The sequence below is a fragment of the Schistocerca piceifrons genome, unplaced genomic scaffold (genome assembly GCF_021461385.2).
Source record: "Schistocerca piceifrons isolate TAMUIC-IGC-003096 unplaced genomic scaffold, iqSchPice1.1 HiC_scaffold_1684, whole genome shotgun sequence".
Lineage (NCBI taxonomy): Eukaryota > Metazoa > Arthropoda > Insecta > Orthoptera > Acrididae > Schistocerca > Schistocerca piceifrons.
Window position 1 is genome coordinate 575,590 of NW_025727550.1, and position 25,200 is coordinate 600,789.

General features: G+C 53.3%; 56 non-coding genes across 56 annotated transcripts; 38 read left to right on the top strand and 18 right to left on the bottom strand.

Annotated features, from left to right (window-relative positions):
- Positions 1-214: 214 nt before the first annotated feature.
- Positions 215-306, top strand: Trnai-uau. Its single transcript is given in 2 exon segments — positions 215-252; positions 271-306. It is a non-coding gene; the product is annotated as a tRNA-Ile (tRNA).
- A 111-nt stretch (positions 307-417) lies between these two features.
- On the top strand, positions 418-489 carry Trnad-guc. Its single transcript has one exon. It is a non-coding gene; the product is annotated as a tRNA-Asp (tRNA).
- A 568-nt stretch (positions 490-1,057) lies between these two features.
- Positions 1,058-1,130, bottom strand: Trnar-acg. Its single transcript has one exon. It is a non-coding gene; the product is annotated as a tRNA-Arg (tRNA).
- A 446-nt stretch (positions 1,131-1,576) lies between these two features.
- On the top strand, positions 1,577-1,668 carry Trnai-uau. Its single transcript is given in 2 exon segments — positions 1,577-1,614; positions 1,633-1,668. It is a non-coding gene; the product is annotated as a tRNA-Ile (tRNA).
- Positions 1,669-1,779: 111 nt separating this feature from the next.
- On the top strand, positions 1,780-1,851 carry Trnad-guc. The gene has a single exon. It is a non-coding gene; the product is annotated as a tRNA-Asp (tRNA).
- A 568-nt stretch (positions 1,852-2,419) lies between these two features.
- Positions 2,420-2,492, bottom strand: Trnar-acg. The gene has a single exon. It is a non-coding gene; the product is annotated as a tRNA-Arg (tRNA).
- A 446-nt stretch (positions 2,493-2,938) lies between these two features.
- On the top strand, positions 2,939-3,030 carry Trnai-uau. The gene is given in 2 exon segments: positions 2,939-2,976; positions 2,995-3,030. It is a non-coding gene; the product is annotated as a tRNA-Ile (tRNA).
- Positions 3,031-3,141: 111 nt separating this feature from the next.
- Trnad-guc lies at positions 3,142-3,213 on the top strand. The gene has a single exon. It is a non-coding gene; the product is annotated as a tRNA-Asp (tRNA).
- A 579-nt stretch (positions 3,214-3,792) lies between these two features.
- Trnar-acg lies at positions 3,793-3,865 on the bottom strand. The gene has a single exon. It is a non-coding gene; the product is annotated as a tRNA-Arg (tRNA).
- A 445-nt stretch (positions 3,866-4,310) lies between these two features.
- On the top strand, positions 4,311-4,402 carry Trnai-uau. The gene is given in 2 exon segments: positions 4,311-4,348; positions 4,367-4,402. It is a non-coding gene; the product is annotated as a tRNA-Ile (tRNA).
- Positions 4,403-4,513: 111 nt separating this feature from the next.
- On the top strand, positions 4,514-4,585 carry Trnad-guc. Its single transcript has one exon. It is a non-coding gene; the product is annotated as a tRNA-Asp (tRNA).
- A 579-nt stretch (positions 4,586-5,164) lies between these two features.
- Positions 5,165-5,237, bottom strand: Trnar-acg. The gene has a single exon. It is a non-coding gene; the product is annotated as a tRNA-Arg (tRNA).
- Positions 5,238-5,682: 445 nt separating this feature from the next.
- Trnai-uau lies at positions 5,683-5,774 on the top strand. The gene is given in 2 exon segments: positions 5,683-5,720; positions 5,739-5,774. It is a non-coding gene; the product is annotated as a tRNA-Ile (tRNA).
- Positions 5,775-5,885: 111 nt separating this feature from the next.
- Positions 5,886-5,957, top strand: Trnad-guc. The gene has a single exon. It is a non-coding gene; the product is annotated as a tRNA-Asp (tRNA).
- Positions 5,958-6,536: 579 nt separating this feature from the next.
- On the bottom strand, positions 6,537-6,609 carry Trnar-acg. The gene has a single exon. It is a non-coding gene; the product is annotated as a tRNA-Arg (tRNA).
- Positions 6,610-7,054: 445 nt separating this feature from the next.
- Positions 7,055-7,146, top strand: Trnai-uau. The gene is given in 2 exon segments: positions 7,055-7,092; positions 7,111-7,146. It is a non-coding gene; the product is annotated as a tRNA-Ile (tRNA).
- A 111-nt stretch (positions 7,147-7,257) lies between these two features.
- Positions 7,258-7,329, top strand: Trnad-guc. Its single transcript has one exon. It is a non-coding gene; the product is annotated as a tRNA-Asp (tRNA).
- Positions 7,330-7,434: 105 nt separating this feature from the next.
- Positions 7,435-7,506, top strand: Trnad-guc. The gene has a single exon. It is a non-coding gene; the product is annotated as a tRNA-Asp (tRNA).
- A 568-nt stretch (positions 7,507-8,074) lies between these two features.
- Trnar-acg lies at positions 8,075-8,147 on the bottom strand. Its single transcript has one exon. It is a non-coding gene; the product is annotated as a tRNA-Arg (tRNA).
- Positions 8,148-8,592: 445 nt separating this feature from the next.
- Trnai-uau lies at positions 8,593-8,684 on the top strand. Its single transcript is given in 2 exon segments — positions 8,593-8,630; positions 8,649-8,684. It is a non-coding gene; the product is annotated as a tRNA-Ile (tRNA).
- Positions 8,685-8,795: 111 nt separating this feature from the next.
- Trnad-guc lies at positions 8,796-8,867 on the top strand. The gene has a single exon. It is a non-coding gene; the product is annotated as a tRNA-Asp (tRNA).
- A 568-nt stretch (positions 8,868-9,435) lies between these two features.
- Positions 9,436-9,508, bottom strand: Trnar-acg. The gene has a single exon. It is a non-coding gene; the product is annotated as a tRNA-Arg (tRNA).
- A 445-nt stretch (positions 9,509-9,953) lies between these two features.
- On the top strand, positions 9,954-10,045 carry Trnai-uau. The gene is given in 2 exon segments: positions 9,954-9,991; positions 10,010-10,045. It is a non-coding gene; the product is annotated as a tRNA-Ile (tRNA).
- Positions 10,046-10,156: 111 nt separating this feature from the next.
- Positions 10,157-10,228, top strand: Trnad-guc. The gene has a single exon. It is a non-coding gene; the product is annotated as a tRNA-Asp (tRNA).
- Positions 10,229-10,807: 579 nt separating this feature from the next.
- On the bottom strand, positions 10,808-10,880 carry Trnar-acg. Its single transcript has one exon. It is a non-coding gene; the product is annotated as a tRNA-Arg (tRNA).
- A 445-nt stretch (positions 10,881-11,325) lies between these two features.
- Positions 11,326-11,417, top strand: Trnai-uau. Its single transcript is given in 2 exon segments — positions 11,326-11,363; positions 11,382-11,417. It is a non-coding gene; the product is annotated as a tRNA-Ile (tRNA).
- A 111-nt stretch (positions 11,418-11,528) lies between these two features.
- Positions 11,529-11,600, top strand: Trnad-guc. Its single transcript has one exon. It is a non-coding gene; the product is annotated as a tRNA-Asp (tRNA).
- Positions 11,601-12,179: 579 nt separating this feature from the next.
- Positions 12,180-12,252, bottom strand: Trnar-acg. Its single transcript has one exon. It is a non-coding gene; the product is annotated as a tRNA-Arg (tRNA).
- Positions 12,253-12,697: 445 nt separating this feature from the next.
- On the top strand, positions 12,698-12,789 carry Trnai-uau. Its single transcript is given in 2 exon segments — positions 12,698-12,735; positions 12,754-12,789. It is a non-coding gene; the product is annotated as a tRNA-Ile (tRNA).
- Positions 12,790-12,900: 111 nt separating this feature from the next.
- On the top strand, positions 12,901-12,972 carry Trnad-guc. Its single transcript has one exon. It is a non-coding gene; the product is annotated as a tRNA-Asp (tRNA).
- A 579-nt stretch (positions 12,973-13,551) lies between these two features.
- On the bottom strand, positions 13,552-13,624 carry Trnar-acg. The gene has a single exon. It is a non-coding gene; the product is annotated as a tRNA-Arg (tRNA).
- A 445-nt stretch (positions 13,625-14,069) lies between these two features.
- On the top strand, positions 14,070-14,161 carry Trnai-uau. The gene is given in 2 exon segments: positions 14,070-14,107; positions 14,126-14,161. It is a non-coding gene; the product is annotated as a tRNA-Ile (tRNA).
- Positions 14,162-14,272: 111 nt separating this feature from the next.
- Trnad-guc lies at positions 14,273-14,344 on the top strand. Its single transcript has one exon. It is a non-coding gene; the product is annotated as a tRNA-Asp (tRNA).
- Positions 14,345-14,923: 579 nt separating this feature from the next.
- Positions 14,924-14,996, bottom strand: Trnar-acg. The gene has a single exon. It is a non-coding gene; the product is annotated as a tRNA-Arg (tRNA).
- Positions 14,997-15,442: 446 nt separating this feature from the next.
- Positions 15,443-15,534, top strand: Trnai-uau. Its single transcript is given in 2 exon segments — positions 15,443-15,480; positions 15,499-15,534. It is a non-coding gene; the product is annotated as a tRNA-Ile (tRNA).
- A 111-nt stretch (positions 15,535-15,645) lies between these two features.
- Positions 15,646-15,717, top strand: Trnad-guc. Its single transcript has one exon. It is a non-coding gene; the product is annotated as a tRNA-Asp (tRNA).
- A 568-nt stretch (positions 15,718-16,285) lies between these two features.
- Positions 16,286-16,358, bottom strand: Trnar-acg. The gene has a single exon. It is a non-coding gene; the product is annotated as a tRNA-Arg (tRNA).
- A 445-nt stretch (positions 16,359-16,803) lies between these two features.
- On the top strand, positions 16,804-16,895 carry Trnai-uau. The gene is given in 2 exon segments: positions 16,804-16,841; positions 16,860-16,895. It is a non-coding gene; the product is annotated as a tRNA-Ile (tRNA).
- A 111-nt stretch (positions 16,896-17,006) lies between these two features.
- Trnad-guc lies at positions 17,007-17,078 on the top strand. Its single transcript has one exon. It is a non-coding gene; the product is annotated as a tRNA-Asp (tRNA).
- A 579-nt stretch (positions 17,079-17,657) lies between these two features.
- Positions 17,658-17,730, bottom strand: Trnar-acg. The gene has a single exon. It is a non-coding gene; the product is annotated as a tRNA-Arg (tRNA).
- Positions 17,731-18,175: 445 nt separating this feature from the next.
- Trnai-uau lies at positions 18,176-18,267 on the top strand. The gene is given in 2 exon segments: positions 18,176-18,213; positions 18,232-18,267. It is a non-coding gene; the product is annotated as a tRNA-Ile (tRNA).
- Positions 18,268-18,378: 111 nt separating this feature from the next.
- On the top strand, positions 18,379-18,450 carry Trnad-guc. Its single transcript has one exon. It is a non-coding gene; the product is annotated as a tRNA-Asp (tRNA).
- A 568-nt stretch (positions 18,451-19,018) lies between these two features.
- On the bottom strand, positions 19,019-19,091 carry Trnar-acg. The gene has a single exon. It is a non-coding gene; the product is annotated as a tRNA-Arg (tRNA).
- A 445-nt stretch (positions 19,092-19,536) lies between these two features.
- On the top strand, positions 19,537-19,628 carry Trnai-uau. Its single transcript is given in 2 exon segments — positions 19,537-19,574; positions 19,593-19,628. It is a non-coding gene; the product is annotated as a tRNA-Ile (tRNA).
- A 111-nt stretch (positions 19,629-19,739) lies between these two features.
- On the top strand, positions 19,740-19,811 carry Trnad-guc. The gene has a single exon. It is a non-coding gene; the product is annotated as a tRNA-Asp (tRNA).
- Positions 19,812-20,390: 579 nt separating this feature from the next.
- Trnar-acg lies at positions 20,391-20,463 on the bottom strand. Its single transcript has one exon. It is a non-coding gene; the product is annotated as a tRNA-Arg (tRNA).
- A 445-nt stretch (positions 20,464-20,908) lies between these two features.
- On the top strand, positions 20,909-21,000 carry Trnai-uau. Its single transcript is given in 2 exon segments — positions 20,909-20,946; positions 20,965-21,000. It is a non-coding gene; the product is annotated as a tRNA-Ile (tRNA).
- Positions 21,001-21,111: 111 nt separating this feature from the next.
- Trnad-guc lies at positions 21,112-21,183 on the top strand. Its single transcript has one exon. It is a non-coding gene; the product is annotated as a tRNA-Asp (tRNA).
- Positions 21,184-21,761: 578 nt separating this feature from the next.
- Positions 21,762-21,834, bottom strand: Trnar-acg. Its single transcript has one exon. It is a non-coding gene; the product is annotated as a tRNA-Arg (tRNA).
- Positions 21,835-22,279: 445 nt separating this feature from the next.
- Trnai-uau lies at positions 22,280-22,371 on the top strand. The gene is given in 2 exon segments: positions 22,280-22,317; positions 22,336-22,371. It is a non-coding gene; the product is annotated as a tRNA-Ile (tRNA).
- A 111-nt stretch (positions 22,372-22,482) lies between these two features.
- Positions 22,483-22,554, top strand: Trnad-guc. Its single transcript has one exon. It is a non-coding gene; the product is annotated as a tRNA-Asp (tRNA).
- A 579-nt stretch (positions 22,555-23,133) lies between these two features.
- Positions 23,134-23,206, bottom strand: Trnar-acg. Its single transcript has one exon. It is a non-coding gene; the product is annotated as a tRNA-Arg (tRNA).
- Positions 23,207-23,650: 444 nt separating this feature from the next.
- Trnai-uau lies at positions 23,651-23,742 on the top strand. The gene is given in 2 exon segments: positions 23,651-23,688; positions 23,707-23,742. It is a non-coding gene; the product is annotated as a tRNA-Ile (tRNA).
- Positions 23,743-23,853: 111 nt separating this feature from the next.
- Positions 23,854-23,925, top strand: Trnad-guc. The gene has a single exon. It is a non-coding gene; the product is annotated as a tRNA-Asp (tRNA).
- Positions 23,926-24,493: 568 nt separating this feature from the next.
- Positions 24,494-24,566, bottom strand: Trnar-acg. Its single transcript has one exon. It is a non-coding gene; the product is annotated as a tRNA-Arg (tRNA).
- A 445-nt stretch (positions 24,567-25,011) lies between these two features.
- On the top strand, positions 25,012-25,103 carry Trnai-uau. Its single transcript is given in 2 exon segments — positions 25,012-25,049; positions 25,068-25,103. It is a non-coding gene; the product is annotated as a tRNA-Ile (tRNA).
- Positions 25,104-25,200: the final 97 nt, after the last annotated feature.

The following is a 25,200-nucleotide window of genomic DNA, read 5'->3' on the forward strand; positions in this document are numbered from 1 at the left end:
GGAATGCAAGGCGCCCGTTTTTTTGCATTTTTTCGGTGATGACAAGCGGTTGACATGCTTGTAAGTGTAGCATATAAAACAAGAATCGTATGAAGCATTCGTAGACAGGTGCTAACGTCGCAGTATGGCCGCAGGTGACGGTCGTATGACGGGTCTGTAGCCACAACAGGTTGGCATCAAAGTGAATACCGCTAACTGTAAGCACTGTGCTGTAGCCCCAGTGGCGCAATTGGTTAGCGCACGGTACTTATAAGGCAGTAGCCGTGAGCAATGCCGGGGTTGTGAGTTCGAGCCTCACCTGGGGCATACTTTTATTTCGTAGCAGCTGACTATGGAAGCATCGGGACGCTAGGTTTGAGATGTATCGCGTACATGAGAACCATAAATGTGCGTGCACTGTAGACAAGGACTGCGTGTTCCTCGGTAGTATAGTGGTTAGTATCCCCGCCTGTCACGCGGGAGACCGGGGTTCGATTCCCCGCCGGGGAGATGCGATTTTTATATCGCGTAGGTTGCGCGTGTGGCCCGAAAAAGCATTACCGTTGTGATCAAGGAATGTAATTGCTAAAAAATCGTAAGAAAGTCTGCGTCTTAGGAAGTGTTTCTCGTATTCTGCACACGACGTCGTCGTTTCACAACTCACAGGGTTTGCCGTCGACGCTGAATCAGCGCACCCCAGGATTAATGATCGAGCTCGAAGCACCCAAGAAAAAGAATAATTTTAGCAGAGCGTGGTTTCGATCCACGGACCTCTGGGTTATGGGCCCAGCACGCTTCCACTGCGCCACTCTGCTGTGCGGACAGATGCGTGCTCTTCGGTGCGTGACATGGGACACTTGGAAAAGCGTTGTCTGCGTCGCCTACCGTTTAATTAACTGCGTAGCATCTGCCAGCTTGACTTGTCTCGACTTTGCTCGACTGACGCTTGCACGAAGCGATATTTACCGCGATCGTCTCGAGATGCAGCTGCGAGATGCTCAGGATTAACATTGCACTCCACGAAGGTGGAGACATTCGAATGCACTGCCTAGCTACGCGCCCGCAACTAACGAAATGCCGACCCTGCCAGGATTCGAACCTGGAATCTTCTGATCCGTAGTCAGACGCGTTATCCGTTGCGCCACAGGGCCACTGTTCGCGTTTTCTGCTACGAGGCGGGTGCACATCGCAAAGCAACGTGTTCTCCGTGGCTCGACAATTGCATGTCATCCACTGACAACGGCGGCGCGGCCACTCTGGTCTTCGGCACTCTGCAGGGAGCTGCCACCAAGGAAGGCATCTCTCCTCCTGCTGCTCGGCCACGGAGCGCCTGCACAGCTTAGAGCTTGCCACAGATCTGCCGTCGCTGATGGACAGGTAGCGGAATGCAAGGCGCCCGTTTTTTTTGCATTTTTTCGGTGATGACAAGCGGTTGACATGCTTGTAAGTGTAGCATATAAAACAAGAATCGTATGAAGCATTCGTAGACAGGTGCTAACGTCGCAGTATGGCCGCAGGTGACGGTCGTATGACGGGTCTGTAGCCACAACAGGTTGGCATCAAAGTGAATACCGCTAACTGTAAGCACTGTGCTGTAGCCCCAGTGGCGCAATTGGTTAGCGCACGGTACTTATAAGGCAGTAGCCGTGAGCAATGCCGGGGTTCTGAGTTCGAGCCTCACCTGGGGCATACTTTTATTTCGTAGCAGCTGACTATGGAAGCATCGGGACGCTAGGTTTGAGATGTATCGCGTACATGAGAACCATAAATGTGCGTGCACTGTAGACAAGGACTGCGTGTTCCTCGGTAGTATAGTGGTTAGTATCCCCGCCTGTCACGCGGGAGACCGGGGTTCGATTCCCCGCCGGGGAGATGCGATTTTTATATCGCGAAGGTTGCGCGTGTGGCCCGAAAAAGCATTACCGTTGTGATCAAGGAATGTAATTGCTAAAAAATCGTAAGAAAGTCTGCGTCTTAGGAAGTGTTTCTCGTATTCTGCACACGACGTCGTCGTTTCACAACTCACAGGGTTTGCCGTCGACGCTGAATCAGCGCACCCCAGGATTAATGATCGAGCTCGAAGCACCCAAGAAAAAGAATAATTTTAGCAGAGCGTGGTTTCGATCCACGGACCTCTGGGTTATGGGCCCAGCACGCTTCCACTGCGCCACTCTGCTGTGCGGACAGATGCGTGCTCTTCGGTGCGTGACATGGGACACTTGGAAAAGCGTTGTCTGCGTCGCCTACCGTTTAATTAACTGCGTAGCATCTGCCAGCTTGACTTGTCTCGACTTTGCTCGACTGACGCTTGCACGAAGCGATATTTACCGCGATCGTCTCGAGATGCAGCTGCGAGATGCTCAGGATTAACATTGCACTCCACGAAGGTGGAGACATTCGAATGCACTGCCTAGCTACGCGCCCGCAACTAACGAAATGCCGACCCTGCCAGGATTCGAACCTGGAATCTTCTGATCCGTAGTCAGACGCGTTATCCGTTGCGCCACAGGGCCACTGTTCGCGTTTTCTGCTACGAGGCGGGTGCACATCGCAAAGCAACGTGTTCTCCGTGGCTCGACAATTGCATGTCATCCACTGACAACGGCGGCGCGGCCACTCTGGTCTTCGGCACTCTGCAGGGAGCTGCCACCAAGGAAGGCATCTCTCCTCCTGCTGCTCGGCCACGGAGCGCCTGCACAGCTTAGAGCTTGCCACAGATCTGCCGTCGCTGATGGACAGGTAGCGGAATGCAAGGCGCCCGTTTTTTTTGCATTTTTTCGGTGATGACAAGCGGTTGACATGCTTGTAAGTGTAGCATATAAAACAAGAATCGTATGAAGCATTCGTAGACAGGTGCTAACGTCGCAGTATGGCCGCAGGTGACGGTCGTATGACGGGTCTGTAGCCACAACAGGTTGGCATCAAAGTGAATACCGCTAACTGTAAGCACTGTGCTGTAGCCCCAGTGGCGCAATTGGTTAGCGCACGGTACTTATAAGGCAGTAGCCGTGAGCAATGCCGGGGTTGTGAGTTCGAGCCTCACCTGGGGCATACTTTCATTTCGTAGCAGCTGACTATGGAAGCATCGGGACGCTAGGTTTGAGATGTATCGCGTACATGAGAACCATAAATGTGCGTGCACTGTAGACAAGGACTGCGTGTTCCTCGGTAGTATAGTGGTTAGTATCCCCGCCTGTCACGCGGGAGACCGGGGTTCGATTCCCCGCCGGGGAGATGCGATTTTTATATCGCGAAGGTTGCGCGTGTGGCCCGAAAAAGCATTACCGTTGTGATCAAGGAATGTAATTGCTAAAAAATCGTAAGAAAGTCTGCGTCTTAGGAAGTGTTTCTCGTATTCTGCACACGACGTCGTCGTTTCACAACTCACAGGGTTTGCCGTCGACGCTGAATCAGCGCACCCCAGGATTAATGATCGAGCTCGAAGCACCCAAGAAAAAGAATAATTTTAGCAGAGCGTGGTTTCGATCCACGGACCTCTGGGTTATGGGCCCAGCACGCTTCCACTGCGCCACTCTGCTGTGCGGACAGATGCGCGCTCTTCGGTGCGTGACATGGGACACTTGGAAAAGCGTTGTCTGCGTCGCCTACCGTTTAATTAACTGCGTAGCATCTGCCAGCTTGACTTGTCTCGACTTTGCTCGACTGACGCTACGCTGACGCTTGCACGAAGCGATATTTACCGCGATCGTCTCGAGATGCAGCTGCGAGATGCTCAGGATTAACATTGCACTCCACGAAGGTGGAGACATTCGAATGCACTGCCTAGCTACGCGCCCGCAACTAACGAAATGCCGACCCTGCCAGGATTCGAACCTGGAATCTTCTGATCCGTAGTCAGACGCGTTATCCGTTGCGCCACAGGGCCACTGTTCGCGTTTTCTGCTACGAGGCGGGTGCACATCGCAAAGCAACGTGTTCTCCGTGGCTCGACAATTGCATGTCATCCACTGACAACGGCGGCGCGGCCACTCTGGTCTTCGGCACTCTGCAGGGAGCTGCCACCAAGGAAGGCATCTCTCCTCCTGCTGCTCGGCCACGGAGCGCCTGCACAGCTTAGAGCTTGCCACAGATCTGCCGTCGCTGATGGACAGGTAGCGGAATGCAAGGCGCCCGTTTTTTTGCATTTTTTCGGTGATGACAAGCGGTTGACATGCTTGTAAGTGTAGCATATAAAACAAGAATCGTATGAAGCATTCGTAGACAGGTGCTAACGTCGCAGTATGGCCGCAGGTGACGGTCGTATGACGGGTCTGTAGCCACAACAGGTTGGCATCAAAGTGAATACCGCTAACTGTAAGCACTGTGCTGTAGCCCCAGTGGCGCAATTGGTTAGCGCACGGTACTTATAAGGCAGTAGCCGTGAGCAATGCCGGGGTTGTGAGTTCGAGCCTCACCTGGGGCATACTTTCATTTCGTAGCAGCTGACTATGGAAGCATCGGGACGCTAGGTTTGAGATGTATCGCGTACATGAGAACCATAAATGTGCGTGCACTGTAGACAAGGACTGCGTGTTCCTCGGTAGTATAGTGGTTAGTATCCCCGCCTGTCACGCGGGAGACCGGGGTTCGATTCCCCGCCGGGGAGATGCGATTTTTATATCGCGAAGGTTGCGCGTGTGGCCCGAAAAAGCATTACCGTTGTGATCAAGGAATGTAATTGCTAAAAAATCGTAAGAAAGTCTGCGTCTTAGGAAGTGTTTCTCGTATTCTGCACACGACGTCGTCGTTTCACAACTCACAGGGTTTGCCGTCGACGCTGAATCAGCGCACCCCAGGATTAATGATCGAGCTCGAAGCACCCAAGAAAAAGAATAATTTTAGCAGAGCGTGGTTTCGATCCACGGACCTCTGGGTTATGGGCCCAGCACGCTTCCACTGCGCCACTCTGCTGTGCGGACAGATGCGCGCTCTTCGGTGCGTGACATGGGACACTTGGAAAAGCGTTGTCTGCGTCGCCTACCGTTTAATTAACTGCGTAGCATCTGCCAGCTTGACTTGTCTCGACTTTGCTCGACTGACGCTACGCTGACGCTTGCACGAAGCGATATTTACCGCGATCGTCTCGAGATGCAGCTGCGAGATGCTCAGGATTAACATTGCACTCCACGAAGGTGGAGACATTCGAATGCACTGCCTAGCTACGCGCCCGCAACTAACGAAATGCCGACCCTGCCAGGATTCGAACCTGGAATCTTCTGATCCGTAGTCAGACGCGTTATCCGTTGCGCCACAGGGCCACTGTTCGCGTTTTCTGCTACGAGGCGGGTGCACATCGCAAAGCAACGTGTTCTCCGTGGCTCGACAATTGCATGTCATCCACTGACAACGGCGGCGCGGCCACTCTGGTCTTCGGCACTCTGCAGGGAGCTGCCACCAAGGAAGGCATCTCTCCTCCTGCTGCTCGGCCACGGAGCGCCTGCACAGCTTAGAGCTTGCCACAGATCTGCCGTCGCTGATGGACAGGTAGCGGAATGCAAGGCGCCCGTTTTTTTGCATTTTTTCGGTGATGACAAGCGGTTGACATGCTTGTAAGTGTAGCATATAAAACAAGAATCGTATGAAGCATTCGTAGACAGGTGCTAACGTCGCAGTATGGCCGCAGGTGACGGTCGTATGACGGGTCTGTAGCCACAACAGGTTGGCATCAAAGTGAATACCGCTAACTGTAAGCACTGTGCTGTAGCCCCAGTGGCGCAATTGGTTAGCGCACGGTACTTATAAGGCAGTAGCCGTGAGCAATGCCGGGGTTGTGAGTTCGAGCCTCACCTGGGGCATACTTTCATTTCGTAGCAGCTGACTATGGAAGCATCGGGACGCTAGGTTTGAGATGTATCGCGTACATGAGAACCATAAATGTGCGTGCACTGTAGACAAGGACTGCGTGTTCCTCGGTAGTATAGTGGTTAGTATCCCCGCCTGTCACGCGGGAGACCGGGGTTCGATTCCCCGCCGGGGAGATGCGATTTTTATATCGCGAAGGTTGCGCGTGTGGCCCGAAAAAGCATTACCGTTGTGATCAAGGAATGTAATTGCTAAAAAATCGTAAGAAAGTCTGCGTCTTAGGAAGTGTTTCTCGTATTCTGCACACGACGTCGTCGTTTCACAACTCACAGGGTTTGCCGTCGACGCTGAATCAGCGCACCCCAGGATTAATGATCGAGCTCGAAGCACCCAAGAAAAAGAATAATTTTAGCAGAGCGTGGTTTCGATCCACGGACATCTGGGTTATGGGCCCAGCACGCTTCCACTGCGCCACTCTGCTGTGCGGACAGATGCGCGCTCTTCGGTGCGTGACATGGGACACTTGGAAAAGCGTTGTCTGCGTCGCCTACCGTTTAATTAACTGCGTAGCATCTGCCAGCTTGACTTGTCTCGACTTTGCTCGACTGACGCTACGCTGACGCTTGCACGAAGCGATATTTACCGCATTCGTCTCGAGATGCAGCTGCGAGATGCTCAGGATTAACATTGCACTCCACGAAGGTGGAGACATTCGAATGCACTGCCTAGCTACGCGCCCGCAACTAACGAAATGCCGACCCTGCCAGGATTCGAACCTGGAATCTTCTGATCCGTAGTCAGACGCGTTATCCGTTGCGCCACAGGGCCACTGTTCGCGTTTTCTGCTACGAGGCGGGTGCACATCGCAAAGCAACGTGTTCTCCGTGGCTCGACAATTGCATGTCATCCACTGACAACGGCGGCGCGGCCACTCTGGTCTTCGGCACTCTGCAGGGAGCTGCCACCAAGGAAGGCATCTCTCCTCCTGCTGCTCGGCCACGGAGCGCCTGCACAGCTTAGAGCTTGCCACAGATCTGCCGTCGCTGATGGACAGGTAGCGGAATGCAAGGCGCCCGTTTTTTTGCATTTTTTCGGTGATGACAAGCGGTTGACATGCTTGTAAGTGTAGCATATAAAACAAGAATCGTATGAAGCATTCGTAGACAGGTGCTAACGTCGCAGTATGGCCGCAGGTGACGGTCGTATGACGGGTCTGTAGCCACAACAGGTTGGCATCAAAGTGAATACCGCTAACTGTAAGCACTGTGCTGTAGCCCCAGTGGCGCAATTGGTTAGCGCACGGTACTTATAAGGCAGTAGCCGTGAGCAATGCCGGGGTTGTGAGTTCGAGCCTCACCTGGGGCATACTTTCATTTCGTAGCAGCTGACTATGGAAGCATCGGGACGCTAGGTTTGAGATGTATCGCGTACATGAGAACCATAAATGTGCGTGCACTGTAGACAAGGACTGCGTGTTCCTCGGTAGTATAGTGGTTAGTATCCCCGCCTGTCACGCGGGAGACCGGGGTTCGATTCCCCGCCGGGGAGATGCGATTTTTATATCGCGAAGGAAGCATCGGGACGCTAGGTTTGAGATGTATCGCGTACATGAGAACCATAAATGTGCGTGCACTGTAGACAAGGACTGCGTGTTCCTCGGTAGTATAGTGGTTAGTATCCCCACCTGTCACGCGGGAGACCGGGGTTCGATTCCCCGCCGGGGAGATGCGATTTTTATATCGCGAAGGTTGCGCGTGTGGCCCGAAAAAGCATTACCGTTGTGATCAAGGAATGTAATTGCTAAAAAATCGTAAGAAAGTCTGCGTCTTAGGAAGTGTTTCTCGTATTCTGCACACGACGTCGTCGTTTCACAACTCACAGGGTTTGCCGTCGACGCTGAATCAGCGCACCCCAGGATTAATGATCGAGCTCGAAGCACCCAAGAAAAAGAATAATTTTAGCAGAGCGTGGTTTCGATCCACGGACCTCTGGGTTATGGGCCCAGCACGCTTCCACTGCGCCACTCTGCTGTGCGGACAGATGCGCGCTCTTCGGTGCGTGACATGGGACACTTGGAAAAGCGTTGTCTGCGTCGCCTACCGTTTCATTAACTGCGTAGCATCTGCCAGCTTGACTTGTCTCGACTTTGCTCGACTGACGCTTGCACGAAGCGATATTTACCGCGATCGTCTCGAGATGCAGCTGCGAGATGCTCAGGATTAACATTGCACTCCACGAAGGTGGAGACATTCGAATGCACTGCCTAGCTACGCGCCCGCAACTAACGAAATGCCGACCCTGCCAGGATTCGAACCTGGAATCTTCTGATCCGTAGTCAGACGCGTTATCCGTTGCGCCACAGGGCCACTGTTCGCGTTTTCTGCTACGAGGCGGGTGCACATCGCAAAGCAACGTGTTCTCCGTGGCTCGACAATTGCATGTCATCCACTGACAACGGCGGCGCGGCCACTCTGGTCTTCGGCACTCTGCAGGGAGCTGCCACCAAGGAAGGCATCTCTCCTCCTGCTGCTCGGCCACGGAGCGCCTGCACAGCTTAGAGCTTGCCACAGATCTGCCGTCGCTGATGGACAGGTAGCGGAATGCAAGGCGCCCGTTTTTTTGCATTTTTTCGGTGATGACAAGCGGTTGACATGCTTGTAAGTGTAGCATATAAAACAAGAATCGTATGAAGCATTCGTAGACAGGTGCTAACGTCGCAGTATGGCCGCAGGTGACGGTCGTATGACGGGTCTGTAGCCACAACAGGTTGGCATCAAAGTGAATACCGCTAACTGTAAGCACTGTGCTGTAGCCCCAGTGGCGCAATTGGTTAGCGCACGGTACTTATAAGGCAGTAGCCGTGAGCAATGCCGGGGTTGTGAGTTCGAGCCTCACCTGGGGCATACTTTTATTTCGTAGCAGCTGACTATGGAAGCATCGGGACGCTAGGTTTGAGATGTATCGCGTACATGAGAACCATAAATGTGCGTGCACTGTAGACAAGGACTGCGTGTTCCTCGGTAGTATAGTGGTTAGTATCCCCGCCTGTCACGCGGGAGACCGGGGTTCGATTCCCCGCCGGGGAGATGCGATTTTTATATCGCGAAGGTTGCGCGTGTGGCCCGAAAAAGCATTACCGTTGTGATCAAGGAATGTAATTGCTAAAAAATCGTAAGAAAGTCTGCGTCTTAGGAAGTGTTTCTCGTATTCTGCACACGACGTCGTCGTTTCACAACTCACAGGGTTTGCCGTCGACGCTGAATCAGCGCACCCCAGGATTAATGATCGAGCTCGAAGCACCCAAGAAAAAGAATAATTTTAGCAGAGCGTGGTTTCGATCCACGGACCTCTGGGTTATGGGCCCAGCACGCTTCCACTGCGCCACTCTGCTGTGCGGACAGATGCGTGCTCTTCGGTGCGTGACATGGGACACTTGGAAAAGCGTTGTCTGCGTCGCCTACCGTTTAATTAACTGCGTAGCATCTGCCAGCTTGACTTGTCTCGACTTTGCTCGACTGACGCTTGCACGAAGCGATATTTACCGCGATCGTCTCGAGATGCAGCTGCGAGATGGTCAGGATTAACATTGCACTCCACGAAGGTGGAGACATTCGAATGCACTGCCTAGCTACGCGCCCGCAACTAACGAAATGCCGACCCTGCCAGGATTCGAACCTGGAATCTTCTGATCCGTAGTCAGACGCGTTATCCGTTGCGCCACAGGGCCACTGTTCGCGTTTTCTGCTACGAGGCGGGTGCACATCGCAAAGCAACGTGTTCTCCGTGGCTCGACAATTGCATGTCATCCACTGACAACGGCGGCGCGGCCACTCTGGTCTTCGGCACTCTGCAGGGAGCTGCCACCAAGGAAGGCATCTCTCCTCCTGCTGCTCGGCCACGGAGCGCCTGCACAGCTTAGAGCTTGCCACAGATCTGCCGTCGCTGATGGACAGGTAGCGGAATGCAAGGCGCCCGTTTTTTTGCATTTTTTCGGTGATGACAAGCGGTTGACATGCTTGTAAGTGTAGCATATAAAACAAGAATCGTATGAAGCATTCGTAGACAGGTGCTAACGTCGCAGTATGGCCGCAGGTGACGGTCGTATGACGGGTCTGTAGCCACAACAGGTTGGCATCAAAGTGAATACCGCTAACTGTAAGCACTGTGCTGTAGCCCCAGTGGCGCAATTGGTTAGCGCACGGTACTTATAAGGCAGTAGCCGTGAGCAATGCCGGGGTTGTGAGTTCGAGCCTCACCTGGGGCATACTTTCATTTCGTAGCAGCTGACTATGGAAGCATCGGGACGCTAGGTTTGAGATGTATCGCGTACATGAGAACCATAAATGTGCGTGCACTGTAGACAAGGACTGCGTGTTCCTCGGTAGTATAGTGGTTAGTATCCCCGCCTGTCACGCGGGAGACCGGGGTTCGATTCCCCGCCGGGGAGATGCGATTTTTATATCGCGAAGGTTGCGCGTGTGGCCCGAAAAAGCATTACCGTTGTGATCAAGGAATGTAATTGCTAAAAAATCGTAAGAAAGTCTGCGTCTTAGGAAGTGTTTCTCGTATTCTGCACACGACGTCGTCGTTTCACAACTCACAGGGTTTGCCGTCGACGCTGAATCAGCGCACCCCAGGATTAATGATCGAGCTCGAAGCACCCAAGAAAAAGAATAATTTTAGCAGAGCGTGGTTTCGATCCACGGACATCTGGGTTATGGGCCCAGCACGCTTCCACTGCGCCACTCTGCTGTGCGGACAGATGCGCGCTCTTCGGTGCGTGACATGGGACACTTGGAAAAGCGTTGTCTGCGTCGCCTACCGTTTAATTAACTGCGTAGCATCTGCCAGCTTGACTTGTCTCGACTTTGCTCGACTGACGCTACGCTGACGCTTGCACGAAGCGATATTTACCGCGATCGTCTCGAGATGCAGCTGCGAGATGCTCAGGATTAACATTGCACTCCACGAAGGTGGAGACATTCGAATGCACTGCCTAGCTACGCGCCCGCAACTAACGAAATGCCGACCCTGCCAGGATTCGAACCTGGAATCTTCTGATCCGTAGTCAGACGCGTTATCCGTTGCGCCACAGGGCCACTGTTCGCGTTTTCTGCTACGAGGCGGGTGCACATCGCAAAGCAACGTGTTCTCCGTGGCTCGACAATTGCATGTCATCCACTGACAACGGCGGCGCGGCCACTCTGGTCTTCGGCACTCTGCAGGGAGCTGCCACCAAGGAAGGCATCTCTCCTCCTGCTGCTCGGCCACGGAGCGCCTGCACAGCTTAGAGCTTGCCACAGATCTGCCGTCGCTGATGGACAGGTAGCGGAATGCAAGGCGCCCGTTTTTTTGCATTTTTTCGGTGATGACAAGCGGTTGACATGCTTGTAAGTGTAGCATATAAAACAAGAATCGTATGAAGCATTCGTAGACAGGTGCTAACGTCGCAGTATGGCCGCAGGTGACGGTCGTATGACGGGTCTGTAGCCACAACAGGTTGGCATCAAAGTGAATACCGCTAACTGTAAGCACTGTGCTGTAGCCCCAGTGGCGCAATTGGTTAGCGCACGGTACTTATAAGGCAGTAGCCGTGAGCAATGCCGGGGTTGTGAGTTCGAGCCTCACCTGGGGCATACTTTCATTTCGTAGCAGCTGACTATGGAAGCATCGGGACGCTAGGTTTGAGATGTATCGCGTACATGAGAACCATAAATGTGCGTGCACTGTAGACAAGGACTGCGTGTTCCTCGGTAGTATAGTGGTTAGTATCCCCGCCTGTCACGCGGGAGACCGGGGTTCGATTCCCCGCCGGGGAGATGCGATTTTTATATCGCGAAGGTTGCGCGTGTGGCCCGAAAAAGCATTACCGTTGTGATCAAGGAATGTAATTGCTAAAAAATCGTAAGAAAGTCTGCGTCTTAGGAAGTGTTTCTCGTATTCTGCACACGACGTCGTCGTTTCACAACTCACAGGGTTTGCCGTCGACGCTGAATCAGCGCACCCCAGGATTAATGATCGAGCTCGAAGCACCCAAGAAAAAGAATAATTTTAGCAGAGCGTGGTTTCGATCCACGGACCTCTGGGTTATGGGCCCAGCACGCTTCCACTGCGCCACTCTGCTGTGCGGACAGATGCGCGCTCTTCGGTGCGTGACATGGGACACTTGGAAAAGCGTTGTCTGCGTCGCCTACCGTTTAATTAACTGCGTAGCATCTGCCAGCTTGACTTGTCTCGACTTTGCTCGACTGACGCTACGCTGACGCTTGCACGAAGCGATATTTACCGCGATCGTCTCGAGATGCAGCTGCGAGATGCTCAGGATTAACATTGCACTCCACGAAGGTGGAGACATTCGAATGCACTGCCTAGCTACGCGCCCGCAACTAACGAAATGCCGACCCTGCCAGGATTCGAACCTGGAATCTTCTGATCCGTAGTCAGACGCGTTATCCGTTGCGCCACAGGGCCACTGTTCGCGTTTTCTGCTACGAGGCGGGTGCACATCGCAAAGCAACGTGTTCTCCGTGGCTCGACAATTGCATGTCATCCACTGACAACGGCGGCGCGGCCACTCTGGTCTTCGGCACTCTGCAGGGAGCTGCCACCAAGGAAGGCATCTCTCCTCCTGCTGCTCGGCCACGGAGCGCCTGCACAGCTTAGAGCTTGCCACAGATCTGCCGTCGCTGATGGACAGGTAGCGGAATGCAAGGCGCCCGTTTTTTTGCATTTTTTCGGTGATGACAAGCGGTTGACATGCTTGTAAGTGTAGCATATAAAACAAGAATCGTATGAAGCATTCGTAGACAGGTGCTAACGTCGCAGTATGGCCGCAGGTGACGGTCGTATGACGGGTCTGTAGCCACAACAGGTTGGCATCAAAGTGAATACCGCTAACTGTAAGCACTGTGCTGTAGCCCCAGTGGCGCAATTGGTTAGCGCACGGTACTTATAAGGCAGTAGCCGTGAGCAATGCCGGGGTTGTGAGTTCGAGCCTCACCTGGGGCATACTTTCATTTCGTAGCAGCTGACTATGGAAGCATCGGGACGCTAGGTTTGAGATGTATCGCGTACATGAGAACCATAAATGTGCGTGCACTGTAGACAAGGACTGCGTGTTCCTCGGTAGTATAGTGGTTAGTATCCCCGCCTGTCACGCGGGAGACCGGGGTTCGATTCCCCGCCGGGGAGATGCGATTTTTATATCGCGAAGGTTGCGCGTGTGGCCCGAAAAAGCATTACCGTTGTGATCAAGGAATGTAATTGCTAAAAAATCGTAAGAAAGTCTGCGTCTTAGGAAGTGTTTCTCGTATTCTGCACACGACGTCGTCGTTTCACAACTCACAGGGTTTGCCGTCGACGCTGAATCAGCGCACCCCAGGATTAATGATCGAGCTCGAAGCACCCAAGAAAAAGAATAATTTTAGCAGAGCGTGGTTTCGATCCACGGACCTCTGGGTTATGGGCCCAGCACGCTTCCACTGCGCCACTCTGCTGTGCGGACAGATGCGCGCTCTTCGGTGCGTGACATGGGACACTTGGAAAAGCGTTGTCTGCGTCGCCTACCGTTTAATTAACTGCGTAGCATCTGCCAGCTTGACTTGTCTCGACTTTGCTCGACTGACGCTACGCTGACGCTTGCACGAAGCGATATTTACCGCGATCGTCTCGAGATGCAGCTGCGAGATGCTCAGGATTAACATTGCACTCCACGAAGGTGGAGACATTCGAATGCACTGCCTAGCTACGCGCCCGCAACTAACGAAATGCCGACCCTGCCAGGATTCGAACCTGGAATCTTCTGATCCGTAGTCAGACGCGTTATCCGTTGCGCCACAGGGCCACTGTTCGCGTTTTCTGCTACGAGGCGGGTGCACATCGCAAAGCAACGTGTTCTCCGTGGCTCGACAATTGCATGTCATCCACTGACAACGGCGGCGCGGCCACTCTGGTCTTCGGCACTCTGCAGGGAGCTGCCACCAAGGAAGGCATCTCTCCTCCTGCTGCTCGGCCACGGAGCGCCTGCACAGCTTAGAGCTTGCCACAGATCTGCCGTCGCTGATGGACAGGTAGCGGAATGCAAGGCGCCCGTTTTTTTGCATTTTTTCGGTGATGACAAGCGGTTGACATGCTTGTAAGTGTAGCATATAAAACAAGAATCGTATGAAGCATTCGTAGACAGGTGCTAACGTCGCAGTATGGCCGCAGGTGACGGTCGTATGACGGGTCTGTAGCCACAACAGGTTGGCATCAAAGTGAATACCGCTAACTGTAAGCACTGTGCTGTAGCCCCAGTGGCGCAATTGGTTAGCGCACGGTACTTATAAGGCAGTAGCCGTGAGCAATGCCGGGGTTGTGAGTTCGAGCCTCACCTGGGGCATACTTTCATTTCGTAGCAGCTGACTATGGAAGCATCGGGACGCTAGGTTTGAGATGTATCGCGTACATGAGAACCATAAATGTGCGTGCACTGTAGACAAGGACTGCGTGTTCCTCGGTAGTATAGTGGTTAGTATCCCCGCCTGTCACGCGGGAGACCGGGGTTCGATTCCCCGCCGGGGAGATGCGATTTTTATATCGCGAAGGTTGCGCGTGTGGCCCGAAAAAGCATTACCGTTGTGATCAAGGAATGTAATTGCTAAAAAATCGTAAGAAAGTCTGCGTCTTAGGAAGTGTTTCTCGTATTCTGCACACGACGTCGTCGTTTCACAACTCACAGGGTTTGCCGTCGACGCTGAATCAGCGCACCCCAGGATTAATGATCGAGCTCGAAGCACCCAAGAAAAAGAATAATTTTAGCAGAGCGTGGTTTCGATCCACGGACATCTGGGTTATGGGCCCAGCACGCTTCCACTGCGCCACTCTGCTGTGCGGACAGATGCGCGCTCTTCGGTGCGTGACATGGGACACTTGGAAAAGCGTTGTCTGCGTCGCCTACCGTTTAATTAACTGCGTAGCATCTGCCAGCTTGACTTGTCTCGACTTTGCTCGACTGACGCTACGCTGACGCTTGCACGAAGCGATATTTACCGCGATCGTCTCGAGATGCAGCTGCGAGATGCTCAGGATTAACATTGCACTCCACGAAGGTGGAGACATTCGAATGCACTGCCTAGCTACGCGCCCGCAACTAACGAAATGCCGACCCTGCCAGGATTCGAACCTGGAATCTTCTGATCCGTAGTCAGACGCGTTATCCGTTGCGCCACAGGGCCACTGTTCGCGTTTTCTGCTACGAGGCGGGTGCACATCGCAAAGCAACGTGTTCTCCGTGGCTCGACAATTGCATGTCATCCACTGACAACGGCGGCGCGGCCACTCTGGTCTTCGGCACTCTGCAGGGAGCTGCCACCAAGGAAGGCATCTCTCCTCCTGCTGCTCGGCCACGGAGCGCCTGCACAGCTTAGAGCTTGCCACAGATCTGCCGTCGCTGATGGACAGGTAGCGGAATGCAAGGCGCCCGTTTTTTTTGCATTTTTTCGGTGATGACAAGCGGTTGACATGCTTGTAAGTGTAGCATATAAAACAAGAATCGTATGAAGCATTCGTAGACAGGTGCTAACGTCGCAGTATGGCCGCAGGTGACGGTCGTATGACGGGTCTGTAGCCACAACAGGTTGGCATCAAAGTGAATACCGCTAACTGTAAGCACTGTGCTGTAGCCCCAGTGGCGCAATTGGTTAGCGCACGGTACTTATAAGGCAGTAGCCGTGAGCAATGCCGGGGTTGTGAGTTCGAGCCTCACCTGGGGCATACTTTCATTTCGTAGCAGCTGACTATGGAAGCATCGGGACGCTAGGTTTGAGATGTATCGCGTACATGAGAACCATAAATGTGCGTGCACTGTAGACAAGGACTGCGTGTTCCTCGGTAGTATAGTGGTTAGTATCCCCGCCTGTCACGCGGGAGACCGGGGTTCGATTCCCCGCCGGGGAGATGCGATTTTTATATCGCGAAGGTTGCGCGTGTGGCCCGAAAAAGCATTACCGTTGTGATCAAGGAATGTAATTGCTAAAAAATCGTAAGAAAGTCTGCGTCTTAGGAAGTGTTTCTCGTATTCTGCACACGACGTCGTCGTTTCACAACTCACAGGGTTTGCCGTCGACGCTGAATCAGCGCACCCCAGGATTAATGATCGAGCTCGAAGCACCCAAGAAAAAGAATAATTTTAGCAGAGCGTGGTTTCGATCCACGGACCTCTGGGTTATGGGCCCAGCACGCTTCCACTGCGCCACTCTGCTGTGCGGACAGATGCGCGCTCTTCGGTGCGTGACATGGGACACTTGGAAAAGCGTTGTCTGCGTCGCCTACCGTTTAATTAACTGCGTAGCATCTGCCAGCTTGACTTGTCTCGACTTTGCTCGACTGACGCTTGCACGAAGCGATATTTACCGCGATCGTCTCGAGATGCAGCTGCGAGATGGTCAGGATTAACATTGCACTCCACGAAGGTGGAGACATTCGAATGCACTGCCTAGCTACGCGCCCGCAACTAACGAAATGCCGATCCTGCCAGGATTCGAACCTGGAATCTTCTGATCCGTAGTCAGACGCGTTATCCGTTGCGCCACAGGGCCACTGTTCGCGTTTTCTGCTACGAGGCGGGTGCACATCGCAAAGCAACGTGTTCTCCGTGGCTCGACAATTGCATGTCATCCACTGACAACGGCGGCGCGGCCACTCTGGTCTTCGGCACTCTGCAGGGAGCTGCCACCAAGGAAGGCATCTCTCCTCCTGCTGCTCGGCCACGGAGCGCCTGCACAGCTTAGAGCTTGCCACAGATCTGCCGTCGCTGATGGACAGGTAGCGGAATGCAAGGCGCCCGTTTTTTTGCATTTTTTCGGTGATGACAAGCGGTTGACATGCTTGTAAGTGTAGCATATAAAACAAGAATCGTATGAAGCATTCGTAGACAGGTGCTAACGTCGCAGTATGGCCGCAGGTGACGGTCGTATGACGGGTCTGTAGCCACAACAGGTTGGCATCAAAGTGAATACCGCTAACTGTAAGCACTGTGCTGTAGCCCCAGTGGCGCAATTGGTTAGCGCACGGTACTTATAAGGCAGTAGCCGTGAGCAATGCCGGGGTTGTGAGTTCGAGCCTCACCTGGGGCATACTTTCATTTCGTTACAGCTGACTATGGAAGCATCGGGACGCTAGGTTTGAGATGTATCGCGTACATGAGAACCATAAATGTGCGTGCACTGTAGACAAGGACTGCGTGTTCCTCGGTAGTATAGTGGTTAGTATCCCCGCCTGTCACGCGGGAGACCGGGGTTCGATTCCCCGCCGGGGAGATGCGATTTTTATATCGCGAAGGTTGCGCGTGTGGCCCGAAAAAGCATTACCGTTGTGATCAAGGAATGTAATTGCTAAAAAATCGTAAGAAAGTCTGCGTCTTAGGAAGTGTTTCTCGTATTCTGCACACGACGTCGTCGTTTCACAACTCACAGGGTTTGCCGTCGACGCTGAATCAGCGCACCCCAGGATTAATGATCGAGCTCGAAGCACCCAAGAAAAAGAATAATTTTAGCAGAGCGTGGTTTCGATCCACGGACATCTGGGTTATGGGCCCAGCACGCTTCCACTGCGCCACTCTGCTGTGCGGACAGATGCGCGCTCTTCGGTGCGTGACATGGGACACTTGGAAAAGCGTTGTCTGCGTCGCCTACCGTTTAATTAACTGCGTAGCATCTGCCAGCTTGACTTGTCTCGACTTTGCTCGACTGACGCTACGCTGACGCTTGCACGAAGCGATATTTACCGCGATCGTCTCGAGATGCAGCTGCGAGATGCTCAGGATTAACATTGCACTCCACGAAGGTGGAGACATTCGAATGCACTGCCTAGCTACGCGCCCGCAACTAACGAAATGCCGACCCTGCCAGGATTCGAACCTGGAATCTTCTGATCCGTAGTCAGACGCGTTATCCGTTGCGCCACAGGGCCACTGTTCGCGTTTTCTGCTACGAGGCGGGTGCACATCGCAAAGCAACGTGTTCTCCGTGGCTCGACAATTGCATGTCATCCACTGACAACGGCGGCGCGGCCACTCTGGTCTTCGGCACTCTGCAGGGAGCTGCCACCAAGGAAGGCATCTCTCCTCCTGCTGCTCGGCCACGGAGCGCCTGCACAGCTTAGAGCTTGCCACAGATCTGCCGTCGCTGATGGACAGGTAGCGGAATGCAAGGCGCCCGTTTTTTTGCATTTTTTCGGTGATGACAAGCGGTTGACATGCTTGTAAGTGTAGCATATAAAACAAGAATCGTATGAAGCATTCGTAGACAGGTGCTAACGTCGCAGTATGGCCGCAGGTGACGGTCGTATGACGGGTCTGTAGCCACAACAGGTTGGCATCAAAGTGAATACCGCTAACTGTAAGCACTGTGCTGTAGCCCCAGTGGCGCAATTGGTTAGCGCACGGTACTTATAAGGCAGTAGCCGTGAGCAATGCCGGGGTTGTGAGTTCGAGCCTCACCTGGGGCATACTTTCATTTCGTAGCAGCTGACTATGGAAGCATCGGGACGCTAGGTTTGAGATGTATCGCGTACATGAGAACCATAAATGTGCGTGCACTGTAGACAAGGACTGCGTGTTCCTCGGTAGTATAGTGGTTAGTATCCCCGCCTGTCACGCGGGAGACCGGGGTTCGATTCCCCGCCGGGGAGATGCGATTTTTATATCGCGAAGGTTGCGCGTGTGGCCCGAAAAAGCATTACCGTTGTGATCAAGGAATGTAATTGCTAAAAAATCGTAAGAAAGTCTGCGTCTTAGGAAGTGTTTCTCGTATTCTGCACACGACGTCGTCGTTTCACAACTCACAGGGTTTGCCGTCGACGCTGAATCAGCGCACCCCAGGATTAATGATCGAGCTCGAAGCACCCAAGAAAAAGAATAATTTTAGCAGAGCGTGGTTTCGATCCACGGACCTCTGGGTTATGGGCCCAGCACGCTTCCACTGCGCCACTCTGCTGTGCGGACAGATGCGCGCTCTTCGGTGCGTGACATGGGACACTTGGAAAAGCGTTGTCTGCGTCGCCTACCGTTTAATTAACTGCGTAGCATCTGCCAGCTTGACTTGTCTCGACTTTGCTCGACTGACGCTTGCACGAAGCGATATTTACCGCGATCGTCTCGAGATGCAGCTGCGAGATGGTCAGGATTAACATTGCACTCCACGAAGGTGGAGACATTCGAATGCACTGCCTAGCTACGCGCCCGCAACTAACGAAATGCCGATCCTGCCAGGATTCGAACCTGGAATCTTCTGATCCGTAGTCAGACGCGTTATCCGTTGCGCCACAGGGCCACTGTTCGCGTTTTCTGCTACGAGGCGGGTGCACATCGCAAAGCAACGTGTTCTCCGTGGCTCGACAATTGCATGTCATCCACTGACAACGGCGGCGCGGCCACTCTGGTCTTCGGCACTCTGCAGGGAGCTGCCACCAAGGAAGGCATCTCTCCTCCTGCTGCTCGGCCACGGAGCGCCTGCACAGCTTAGAGCTTGCCACAGATCTGCCGTCGCTGATGGACAGGTAGCGGAATGCAAGGCGCCCGTTTTTTTGCATTTTTTCGGTGATGACAAGCGGTTGACATGCTTGTAAGTGTAGCATATAAAACAAGAATCGTATGAAGCATTCGTAGACAGGTGCTAACGTCGCAGTATGGCCGCAGGTGACGGTCGTATGACGGGTCTGTAGCCACAACAGGTTGGCATCAAAGTGAATACCGCTAACTGTAAGCACTGTGCTGTAGCCCCAGTGGCGCAATTGGTTAGCGCACGGTACTTATAAGGCAGTAGCCGTGAGCAATGCCGGGGTTGTGAGTTCGAGCCTCACCTGGGGCATACTTTCATTTCGTTACAGCTGACTATGGAAGCATCGGGACGCTAGGTTTGAGATGTATCGCGTACATGAGAACCATAAATGTGCGTGCACTGTAGACAAGGACTGCGTGTTCCTCGGTAGTATAGTGGTTAGTATCCCCGCCTGTCACGCGGGAGACCGGGGTTCGATTCCCCGCCGGGGAGATGCGATTTTTATATCGCGAAGGTTGCGCGTGTGGCCCGAAAAAGCATTACCGTTGTGATCAAGGAATGTAATTGCTAAAAAATCGTAAGAAAGTCTGCGTCTTAGGAAGTGTTTCTCGTATTCTGCACACGACGTCGTCGTTTCACAACTCACAGGGTTTGCCGTCGACGCTGAATCAGCGCACCCCAGGATTAATGATCGAGCTCGAAGCACCCAAGAAAAAGAATAATTTTAGCAGAGCGTGGTTTCGATCCACGGACCTCTGGGTTATGGGCCCAGCACGCTTCCACTGCGCCACTCTGCTGTGCGGACAGATGCGCGCTCTTCGGTGCGTGACATGGGACACTTGGAAAAGCGTTGTCTGCGTCGCCTACCGTTTAATTAACTGCGTAGCATCTGCCAGCTTGACTTGTCTCGACTTTGCTCGACTGACGCTACGCTGACGCTTGCACGAAGCGATATTTACCGCGATCGTCTCGAGATGCAGCTGCGAGATGCTCAGGATTAACATTGCACTCCACGAAGGTGGAGACATTCGAATGCACTGCCTAGCTACGCGCCCGCAACTAACGAAATGCCGACCCTGCCAGGATTCGAACCTGGAATCTTCTGATCCGTAGTCAGACGCGTTATCCGTTGCGCCACAGGGCCACTGTTCGCGTTTTCTGCTACGAGGCGGGTGCACATCGCAAAGCAACGTGTTCTCCGTGGCTCGACAATTGCATGTCATCCACTGACAACGGCGGCGCGGCCACTCTGGTCTTCGGCACTCTGCAGGGAGCTGCCACCAAGGAAGGCATCTCTCCTCCTGCTGCTCGGCCACGGAGCGCCTGCACAGCTTAGAGCTTGCCACAGATCTGCCGTCGCTGATGGACAGGTAGCGGAATGCAAGGCGCCCGTTTTTTTGCATTTTTTCGGTGATGACAAGCGGTTGACATGCTTGTAAGTGTAGCATATAAAACAAGAATCGTATGAAGCATTCGTAGACAGGTGCTAACGTCGCAGTATGGCCGCAGGTGACGGTCGTATGACGGGTCTGTAGCCACAACAGGTTGGCATCAAAGTGAATACCGCTAACTGTAAGCACTGTGCTGTAGCCCCAGTGGCGCAATTGGTTAGCGCACGGTACTTATAAGGCAGTAGCCGTGAGCAATGCCGGGGTTGTGAGTTCGAGCCTCACCTGGGGCATACTTTCATTTCGTTACAGCTGACTATGGAAGCATCGGGACGCTAGGTTTGAGATGTATCGCGTACATGAGAACCATAAATGTGCGTGCACTGTAGACAAGGACTGCGTGTTCCTCGGTAGTATAGTGGTTAGTATCCCCGCCTGTCACGCGGGAGACCGGGGTTCGATTCCCCGCCGGGGAGATGCGATTTTTATATCGCGAAGGTTGCGCGTGTGGCCCGAAAAAGCATTACCGTTGTGATCAAGGAATGTAATTGCTAAAAAATCGTAAGAAAGTCTGCGTCTTAGGAAGTGTTTCTCGTATTCTGCACACGACGTCGTCGTTTCACAACTCACAGGGTTTGCCGTCGACGCTGAATCAGCGCACCCCAGGATTAATATCGAGCTCGAAGCACCCAAGAAAAAGAATAATTTTAGCAGAGCGTGGTTTCGATCCACGGACCTCTGGGTTATGGGCCCAGCACGCTTCCACTGCGCCACTCTGCTGTGCGGACAGATGCGCGCTCTTCGGTGCGTGACATGGGACACTTGGAAAAGCGTTGTCTGCGTCGCCTACCGTTTAATTAACTGCGTAGCATCTGCCAGCTTGACTTGTCTCGACTTTGCTCGACTGACGCTACGCTGACGCTTGCACGAAGCGATATTTACCGCGATCGTCTCGAGATGCAGCTGCGAGATGCTCAGGATTAACATTGCACTCCACGAAGGTGGAGACATTCGAATGCACTGCCTAGCTACGCGCCCGCAACTAACGAAATGCCGACCCTGCCAGGATTCGAACCTGGAATCTTCTGATCCGTAGTCAGACGCGTTATCCGTTGCGCCACAGGGCCACTGTTCGCGTTTTCTGCTACGAGGCGGGTGCACATCGCAAAGCAACGTGTTCTCCGTGGCTCGACAATTGCATGTCATCCACTGACAACGGCGGCGCGGCCACTCTGGTCTTCGGCACTCTGCAGGGAGCTGCCACCAAGGAAGGCATCTCTCCTCCTGCTGCTCGGCCACGGAGCGCCTGCACAGCTTAGAGCTTGCCACAGATCTGCCGTCGCTGATGGACAGGTAGCGGAATGCAAGGCGCCCGTTTTTTTGCATTTTTTCGGTGATGACAAGCGGTTGACATGCTTGTAAGTGTAGCATATAAAACAAGAATCGTATGAAGCATTCGTAGACAGGTGCTAACGTCGCAGTATGGCCGCAGGTGACGGTCGTATGACGGGTCTGTAGCCACAACAGGTTGGCATCAAAGTGAATACCGCTAACTGTAAGCACTGTGCTGTAGCCCCAGTGGCGCAATTGGTTAGCGCACGGTACTTATAAGGCAGTAGCCGTGAGCAATGCCGGGGTTGTGAGTTCGAGCCTCACCTGGGGCATACTTTCATTTCGTTACAGCTGACTATGGAAGCATCGGGACGCTAGGTTTGAGATGTATCGCGTACATGAGAACCATAAATGTGCGTGCACTGTAGACAAGGACTGCGTGTTCCTCGGTAGTATAGTGGTTAGTATCCCCGCCTGTCACGCGGGAGACCGGGGTTCGATTCCCCGCCGGGGAGATGCGATTTTTATATCGCGAAGGTTGCGCGTGTGGCCCGAAAAAGCATTACCGTTGTGATCAAGGAATGTAATTGCTAAAAAATCGTAAGAAAGTCTGCGTCTTAGGAAGTGTTTCTCGTATTCTGCACACGACGTCGTCGTTTCACAACTCACAGGGTTTGCCGTCGACGCTGAATCAGCGCACCCCAGGATTAATGATCGAGCTCGAAGCACCCAAGAAAAAGAATAATTTTAGCAGAGCGTGGTTTCGATCCACGGACCTCTGGGTTATGGGCCCAGCACGCTTCCACTGCGCCACTCTGCTGTGCGGACAGATCCGCGCTCTTCGGTGCGTGACATGGGACACTTGGAAAAGCGTTGTCTGCGTCGCCTACCGTTTAATTAACTGCGTAGCATCTGCCAGCTTGACTTGTCTCGACTTTGCTCGACTGACGCTACGCTGACGCTTGCACGAAGCGATATTTACCGCGATCGTCTCGAGATGCAGCTGCGAGATGCTCAGGATTAACATTGCACTCCACGAAGGTGGAGACATTCGAATGCACTGCCTAGCTACGCGCCCGCAACTAACGAAATGCCGACCCTGCCAGGATTCGAACCTGGAATCTTCTGATCCGTAGTCAGACGCGTTATCCGTTGCGCCACAGGGCCACTGTTCGCGTTTTCTGCTACGAGGCGGGTGCACATCGCAAAGCAACGTGTTCTCCGTGGCTCGACAATTGCATGTCATCCACTGACAACGGCGGCGCGGCCACTCTGGTCTTCGGCACTCTGCAGGAGCTGCCACCAAGGAAGGCATCTCTCCTCCTGCTGCTCGGCCACGGAGCGCCTGCACAGCTTAGAGCTTGCCACAGATCTGCCGTCGCTGATGGACAGGTAGCGGAATGCAAGGCGCCCGTTTTTTTGCATTTTTTCGGTGATGACAAGCGGTTGACATGCTTGTAAGTGTAGCATATAAAACAAGAATCGTATGAAGCATTCGTAGACAGGTGCTAACGTCGCAGTATGGCCGCAGGTGACGGTCGTATGACGGGTCTGTAGCCACAACAGGTTGGCATCAAAGTGAATACCGCTAACTGTAAGCACTGTGCTGTAGCCCCAGTGGCGCAATTGGTTAGCGCACGGTACTTATAAGGCAGTAGCCGTGAGCAATGCCGGGGTTGTGAGTTCGAGCCTCACCTGGGGCATACTTTCATTTCGTAGCAGCTGACTATGGAAGCATCGGGACGCTAGGTTTGAGATGTATCGCGTACATGAGAACCATAAATGTGCGTGCACTGTAGACAAGGACTGCGTGTTCCTCGGTAGTATAGTGGTTAGTATCCCCGCCTGTCACGCGGGAGACCGGGGTTCGATTCCCCGCCGGGGAGATGCGATTTTTATATCGCGAAGGTTGCGCGTGTGGCCCGAAAAAGCATTACCGTTGTGATCAAGGAATGTAATTGCTAAAAAATCGTAAGAAAGTCTGCGTCTTAGGAAGTGTTTCTCGTATTCTGCACACGACGTCGTCGTTTCACAACTCACAGGGTTTGCCGTCGACGCTGAATCAGCGCACCCCAGGATTAATGATCGAGCTCGAAGCACCCAAGAAAAAGAATAATTTTAGCAGAGCGTGGTTTCGATCCACGGACCTCTGGGTTATGGGCCCAGCACGCTTCCACTGCGCCACTCTGCTGTGCGGACAGATGCGCGCTCTTCGGTGCGTGACATGGGACACTTGGAAAAGCGTTGTCTGCGTCGCCTACCGTTTAATTAACTGCGTAGCATCTGCCAGCTTGACTTGTCTCGACTTTGCTCGACTGACGCTTGCACGAAGCGATATTTACCGCGATCGTCTCGAGATGCAGCTGCGAGATGGTCAGGATTAACATTGCACTCCACGAAGGTGGAGACATTCGAATGCACTGCCTAGCTACGCGCCCGCAACTAACGAAATGCCGATCCTGCCAGGATTCGAACCTGGAATCTTCTGATCCGTAGTCAGACGCGTTATCCGTTGCGCCACAGGGCCACTGTTCGCGTTTTCTGCTACGAGGCGGGTGCACATCGCAAAGCAACGTGTTCTCCGTGGCTCGACAATTGCATGTCATCCACTGACAACGGCGGCGCGGCCACTCTGGTCTTCGGCACTCTGCAGGGAGCTGCCACCAAGGAAGGCATCTCTCCTCCTGCTGCTCGGCCACGGAGCGCCTGCACAGCTTAGAGCTTGCCACAGATCTGCCGTCGCTGATGGACAGGTAGCGGAATGCAAGGCGCCCGTTTTTTTGCATTTTTTCGGTGATGACAAGCGGTTGACATGCTTGTAAGTGTAGCATATAAAACAAGAATCGTATGAAGCATTCGTAGACAGGTGCTAACGTCGCAGTATGGCCGCAGGTGACGGTCGTATGACGGGTCTGTAGCCACAACAGGTTGGCATCAAAGTGAATACCGCTAACTGTAAGCACTGTGCTGTAGCCCCAGTGGCGCAATTGGTTAGCGCACGGTACTTATAAGGCAGTAGCCGTGAGCAATGCCGGGGTTGTGAGTTCGAGCCTCACCTGGGGCATACTTTCATTTCGTTACAGCTGACTATGGAAGCATCGGGACGCTAGGTTTGAGATGTATCGCGTACATGAGAACCATAAATGTGCGTGCACTGTAGA